Raw genomic sequence first — 7051 nt, 5'->3', positions numbered from 1 at the left:
ATATTGCAATACTTCAAAAATCCCTATTTTTGCTGGAGCAGGAGATTTATCCTCAATAAATAATCTGACAAAGTTGTTCCTTACAGGTACCATATGTCTTCAGACATTTAGTCTAGTGCCTGGAATATAGTAAGGGCTCAACAAATGTCAGCAGCTATTGTAATCCTCATTTTAAAATTCAAGAATGAGGATCTATCAAAATGTTCTACAGGGAACCCCATCTTCTGTCTCTCTGTAAAGCTAAAAATATTTTAAAGCAGTAGATAGAATATTTTTGAATAAAATAGGAAATTAGAAAATATTTCTGAGAATCAGATCCACTTCACTGCATGGGGCCTTTTCTCACAAGAGGAAAAACAACTTTATCTGATACTCTATGGATAATGTTTAAAAACATTTGCAAAGACCACCTCCAAAGCAAGAACATAACCCCAGGATCTCCACTTTTCTGAAACTACACAACCATTATCACAATCTTATCTGTATGTGTATGCATGTGGTTGTATTAATGTGCAAGTAGAAGATTTTGTTTTTCATCAACAGCTTCATTCCATGAACAGAAGAAGGACAGGACATGATTGATAAACCACAGCTTATGTGTGATGGATTGAAAATTATCTCCAGCCCAGATCTCTCTTCTGGGCTCCAGAATTGGACACAATTGTCCTAGTTATTTCTTTTTGCATGTCAATGGGCATCTCAAAAGCAATACATCCCCAAACGAATGCTCTATCCTTTCCCCCAAAACTTGAAACTCCTCCAACAACCCAAATTTTTGACAGGAGCACCCAGGTACCAAACCCAAAGACTCAGAAGTCCCCTTATCCATCCTCTCTCTGATTTTCTCTCCGCAGCCCACAGGTTACCAGGTCTTTGGTTCAACCTCCTAATTTTTTCTCAGATCTGGTTCTTCCTCCCAACCGTCAGACCCACTTTCTTAGATAGGGTTCTAACAGTTTCTCATAGGAGTTACTGCAACGACTTCTTGGAAGTCTTTTGGCCTCCGGTCCCTTGTCCCTGAACAGATTCATTCATTTCTTCATTGTTTCAAAATTTTTATTCTGGGCACAATCGCATGCCAGACACTTGGCTAGGTGCTGCTCACTCAGTGGAGAGCAAGAAAAGTGTGGCCACTCTTCTGAGGGGTTTCTAGAATAAACAATTACAGAAGTAAACACTTACCATTGAGTATGACAAGTGAGAGGTCCACTGTGCCGTCGTAGCCCACAGGAAGAGTGTAGATCCCAGTCATGAATATCTTAGGTGGCTGCCTGGAGAGAGTCACTCATTAGACTCCAAGTTTCACAAAGAAATATTCCTGTTATACCTTTATTACTTCTGAATGGGCAAATGGACACTCAGTAAATATATGTGGAATGAATCATATTTAAACTCAGATCTGAAGGATGTGTGGGAGTGAGCCAGATTGGAGAGGGGAGCGGTGGTCTAGACTTAAACCTCATAGAATAGGGGAGAAATGGAAGAAAGTGCTGCCTGGCTGGAACGTTGCTTTTTGGAGGCGTACAGAGAGGGGCAGCAACGAGAGATAACACGAGAGACGTAGTTTAGGGCAGATTACGTAGGTAGGGCTATGTCAGCACTAACTGCTGTGTTCATCTGAGAACGCAAATCAGATTGGGTCCCTTCCCTCCTTTAAAGTCTTTAAAATTACTCTGTAGCCGGCGGGGAAGATCACAGATGGCATAGGAGGCCCTCATCACGGGCATCTATCTAACCTTCTCAGCTCTCTTTCTGGCCACTCTGTCAAGGTAGCCTGGACTCCTGAAGCATAAAGGATCTGCCCTTCCTCACAGGGTGCTGATTTCTTGCTGCTGACCCTCTGTTTTGTCTTCTAGGAGCCCTGTGCTCTTCCATCAGAGCTTTTCTTTAAACAGGACAGCTTCTGTCAAGCTTTTTTTTTTAAAAAATTAAACTTTTATTATAAAAATTTTCAAACATTTAAAAAAATTGAAAGAATAGGGAATTATGTGTATAGCCACCACCCAGATTCAATAATTGTTAACATTTTGCCCTCTTAGTCTTATCTGCCTTTTTCTGCTGAATCATACGAAATTCATTTGAAGACATCATACCCTATACACATAAACATGTATCATCTAAACATGTCTCATATAACCACAATACCATTATCATAAATAAAAAAATCTAGCAATTCTTTATAAAAACATCTCATACCCTGTCCTTATTTCAATTTCTTTAATATGTCTTTTGGAGCCAGTTTCTCTTACCCGGATCCCACCAAAGTTCATTCACTGTTTTGGGTTGTAATGTTTCCTTAGTTCCCTTTAGTTTAGAACAGGTTTCCAGCTTTCTGTTGATGTTGTTATTGTTTTGACATTGACTTTTTAAAAAGTCCAAGCCTCTTCTAGAATGTCCCACATTCTGAATTTGTCTCACTGACTCCTCATGGCAACTTTTAGTTTATTCCTCTAAACTAGAAGTTAAATCTAAATGATTGGTTAGAACCCTTTGATGGCTTACATTAGATTCAGGTTAAAAATTGTGGGCTTGACACTGTGCACTTTATAAAGTACTTCACATCAGGAGGCACTTGTCAGGACACCCCACTAATGGTGAAGATAAAGTAGTGCCCCCAGGGCTCTTTCTTTTTCTCTTTGCAACTAGCAAATAATCTTGGGGTGATACCTGACTACACACATATTGTTTCCCAATAACCTATTCCTAAGGGTTTTAAGATCATTAATGCTCTTTTCCTGGGTCTATTATTTCTCTAAGGATTACAGATGGTGAACCTTCTACCATTTTCCTGCATTTGTTAGAAGGCAGTTTGGCAAATTTGTTGACGTTTTTCTTGCCTTTCCCTGCAGCCCGGACTTCCCTCGGGGTTCTATGGCAGCTTCACATTTCCCCTGTTGTAACAGTCTTAGAACGCAGGTAGTACAAAATTCTATGTATAAAGCAAATAAGCTACAAAGATATGTTGTACAGCACAGGTAATATAGTCAATATTTTATACTTTAAATGGAGTATAACCTATAACAATTTTTAATCACTATGTTGTACACCTGAAACTAATATAATACTGTAAATCAACTATAACTCAACAACAAAAAATATGTACATTCAAAATATAAAGTAAGCTGATGGACTAAGTGTCCAATGGAGAAATCTCGTTGTAAAGATAACTAAATCAACCCCATCTCCAAGGAAGCAAACGGCACCTGCAAAAAAAAAAAAAAAAAAAAAAAAAAAAAAAAAAAAAAAAAAAAAAAAAGAAAAAAAAAGAAAAAAGAAAAGGAAAAAAAAGGACGCAGGTAGTTGGCGCTAAATCATGAAAGGCTGTGTCTGAGGTATTTGCACCATCGTCGAGTGGGCTGGAAGAACCTGAGAGACGTCATGCAGCTATAAGGTCCAGAATGGTTTTCACACTCGAGTGTGTATAGGACTCAGTTTTGGGTAGTTGGTTAAAACACAGATTCCTGAGCCCCACTCCCCAAATTCTAATTTTGTAGTTCAAGCGTAGTGCTGAGACGGAACTGGGACTGGCTGGGAAACCTTGCATTTCTAAGAAGCTCCCGGATGTTGCCACTGGTCCGCAGACCAAATTTTGCTGAGAGCAGACCGGGAGAACCGAGAACCGACTGTTTGGTGGATACTGTGGAGACAGAGATAAGCAGACACTGGATGGGTAAAAAGAAACAAAAACAAAGGAAAGGGTGTGGAGCGGAGGTACATGGAGTATAAAACTATCAAGATTTCTGATTACCGACTTTAAGAAAATTGTGTTATTAAGAATGATCACCATGCATGTCCTCAGGTATAACTGAGAAAATTGTTTTATTAAGAATTATAACCATGCAGGAGATTTCTGATTACCGGCTTTAACTAAGAAAATTGTTTTATTTAGAATGACCACCATGCATGCCCTCAGGTAGTTTCTGAGTAGTAATAGGTTAACCCCATAGCAACCACGAAGGGATTCGAACCCTCAATTTTCTGATCCGAAGTCAGACGCCTTATCCATTAGGCCACGTGGTCTTGCAGCAGTAATGGTGCTCTGGGTAATTTGTGCAAAGAAAATAATCTCAACTATAATTGTAACACTGAAATTATTATTGCAAACGAAAGCATTTCCAACGCCTCAAAAATCTTACAGTCTAGCTGGGGAAACAAATTGAACCTAACGGTCAAAAGTACGGCAAAGTTACAACCGACGTAACTACCAAGAAGTTATAACTAATAATAACAAATAATAGAGTGCTTTATTAGTGCTTTATCTTCTTTCAGTTCCTCAGTTTACCTTTTGATGGAAATCAGGGAGAAAGGCCACAGCAGGGAAGGAGCGCTTGAGCTGAGAGCTGAAGGAGAGGAAAAGACAGAGCCCGATTGCTTTACATACTCAGGGAACCACCGCTGCTTGGCGGTGCTTTCAGGTAAAGATTGTGGATGAAAGGCAAGAATTCACTTTTGTGCACTCCAGAAATCCCACTCAAAACAACTCTAAAACGTAAATTCAAATTGAACCAAAAGTTCGGGAGAGGAGATAATAGCAACAAAATTATGTAATCTGGAGAGCCGATTGAAGCGTGATAGCTGACTTGTCAGACCCGAGAAAGCTGAATCCTAAAGAGGTCGTGTAGGAAAAGCGAAGGGGCTATGAGATTTACACCACAGAACCTCCATCCTCACACTCCATGCCAGGCTCACGAACTGTCAGCAGTAGCTTCACCTGGGAACTGCCTGTTAGGAGCTGAATTGTGTCCTCGTGTCTCCCCCCCTACCCCAAATATGTCGAAGTTCTAACTCCCAGTACCTCAGAGTGTGACTTTGTTTGGAGATAGGGCTTTTAAAAAGGTAATTAAAGTAAAATGAGGTCATATGGGTGGACCCTGATACAATGACTGGTGTCCTTATCAAAAAAAGAACAGGACACAGACACACAGAGGAAAGACCACGTGAAGATGCAGGGAGAAGACCGCCATCTACAAACCTGTTGACAGGGTTGTTCTCGGACTTCTAGCCTCTAGAACTGTGAGAAAATAAACTTGTTGCTTAAGCCACTCAATCTGGGGTCCTTTGCTAGGGCAGCAAACTAATACCATATTGCCCCTCCACCATCCTGGAAGAAGACTGAAAGTTAATCTTTCTTTTTTTTTTGAGTGAGCAAAGTTTCGGGTGGCTAGGCTGGGGCAGTATTCTCAAACTTTTCCCTGCATCACAATCAGGGAGGACTTGTTAAAACACAGAGTGCTGGGGTCTGCCTCCAGAGTTTCTGATTCTGTAGGCCTGGGGTTTGGCCGAGGACTTGTATTGCTAACAAGTTCCCGACTGATGCACGTTTTAAGAATCACTGGCTGGAGGAAGATCTATGAGCATAGGGCTGGTAGAAAATGGCAAGATCTCAGTAAATATTAGCGATTTGCTTCGAGTTGTTGTGAAGCGAATGGCACGTGTACACTGTAGAGACCCGAAGGCCCACGAAATCCCACTGAGAAGTGAGAGTTTCGGGAAGACATGCCATCTACGCTAGGCTTTGAGGATAAAGCAGCTTTTCACCAGGTTGAGAATGAGGTCAGGCGAGCGCTGAGAAACGAGGGGAGGAGGAGTGGGGGGCGAGGCCTGACACCGCAGGGCAGGGCAAGGCTGGTAGTCTTTTTTCAGAAGAGGAGAAGTCTAGTGAATTTATAGGAAAAGTGGTAGTTCGAACATCGTGGCAATTCTTACTCCTGTTTCATTGCGGATCTAAACTCAGTACGTACACAGTTTTTCTCAAAACAGGAAAATTCCGACAAGTGGAAAGATCGAACGCGAGAAACCACTGAGTTTCCCCTACATGGAGCACTTGGGCTTTTTGGATTAATATTTAATCTGGTTAATCCCTTATCTTTTTCCACCAAGCATTAGCGAAGCTATGAATAGTGGCGAGAAAAATGATCAAATCTACCAATAAAAAGGAATAAACCTTTAGAACCTGGGGCGAGGAGAAAGCATTTTAAAAATTCTAATGTAGAAGAAAGGCTACTTATCTCTGTGACCTCGTGGCGCAACGGTAGCGCATCTGACTCCAGATCAGAAGGTTGCGTGTTCAAATCACGTCGGGGTCAGGATCTTGGGTTGTCTTTTGGGTAGGGGGAGAAATGAAGAGCATGCAGCTTCATTCCTCTTGGGCATGTGTAGTCGGCCTTGAGACCAGTTAAGGCTTCCAAGCCCAAGATGAGATAAAGAAGACAGAGTAGCTGCTCTGACAGAGTTTCAGTGGCATACGTTTGCCCTTAACTTGCCATTGGAATTCTAGAACGAGGACGAATTCCCCTAATGGGCAACTTTCTTTAACCGATTTAATTTAAACACTCTCCTTTTTGGCACCAGAGAATGCATAGTCTTCTGGTTTCCCTATCTTCTATGATTGTTTCTTTCTGCGTCTTTAACTGCTGAGGACCACTAAGGCCCTAAAATGTTGGCGTTTTCCCAGGCTCACCCTCGGCGCTCTTTTGCCTCCTGACTGTTCCTTTGCCTATCTGTCTACAACAAGTCGTGCGTTTTTCTCAGATTCATTGCCCGCCACTACCCCGCTGAGCCTGGAACCTGGAACCATCCTGGACACTTCTTCTTCTTCTCCTCCTCCCCCTCCCCCTCCCTCCTCCCTGCCCTCCCCGTCCCTCCCCCTCCCTCCCTCCTCCTCCCTCCCCCTCCCTCCTCCTCCCCCCACCCCGCTCCTCCTTTTCCCAATCCGATCAGGGAGTTGGGAGTTTTACCTCCTAAAGTGTTATATCCCATGTATCCTCTTCTCTTCGTTACCACATGGCCTCCTTCCTTCCATCATACGTCTTGCCCGGGTATTGACATGAACCTCTTTAGTCTTCTTCCCAGACCTCCTCTTTCTCAGTTAGATCAGTGTCCTTATTACACTTTTTTTAAAAAATGCAAATCTTATCCTGACATTCCCCAGCTTAAAACAAAATAATAAGCAACCGTTCTGATTAACCCTGTCACAGAGGTCTTCTTTCAGTTCCTCAAATGGTGTTGCTCCGTCCCAGGGCAGGGCCTCACTTTCTTTTCCTCTGATAGT

General features: G+C 42.1%; 2 non-coding genes across 2 annotated transcripts; one reads left to right on the top strand and one right to left on the bottom strand.

Moving 5' to 3' along the window:
- Positions 1-3947: 3947 nt before the first annotated feature.
- TRNAR-UCG (transfer RNA arginine (anticodon UCG)) lies at positions 3948-4020 on the bottom strand. Its single transcript has one exon. It is a non-coding gene; the product is annotated as a tRNA-Arg (tRNA).
- Positions 4021-6014: 1994 nt separating this feature from the next.
- Positions 6015-6086, top strand: TRNAW-CCA (transfer RNA tryptophan (anticodon CCA)). Its single transcript has one exon. It is a non-coding gene; the product is annotated as a tRNA-Trp (tRNA).
- The last annotated feature ends 965 nt before the right edge of the window (positions 6087-7051 follow it).

Source organism: Delphinus delphis, chromosome 10, assembly GCF_949987515.2.
Source record: "Delphinus delphis chromosome 10, mDelDel1.2, whole genome shotgun sequence".
Taxonomy (NCBI): domain Eukaryota; kingdom Metazoa; phylum Chordata; class Mammalia; order Artiodactyla; family Delphinidae; genus Delphinus; species Delphinus delphis.
This window is presented reverse-complemented; position numbering and strand designations above follow the sequence as displayed.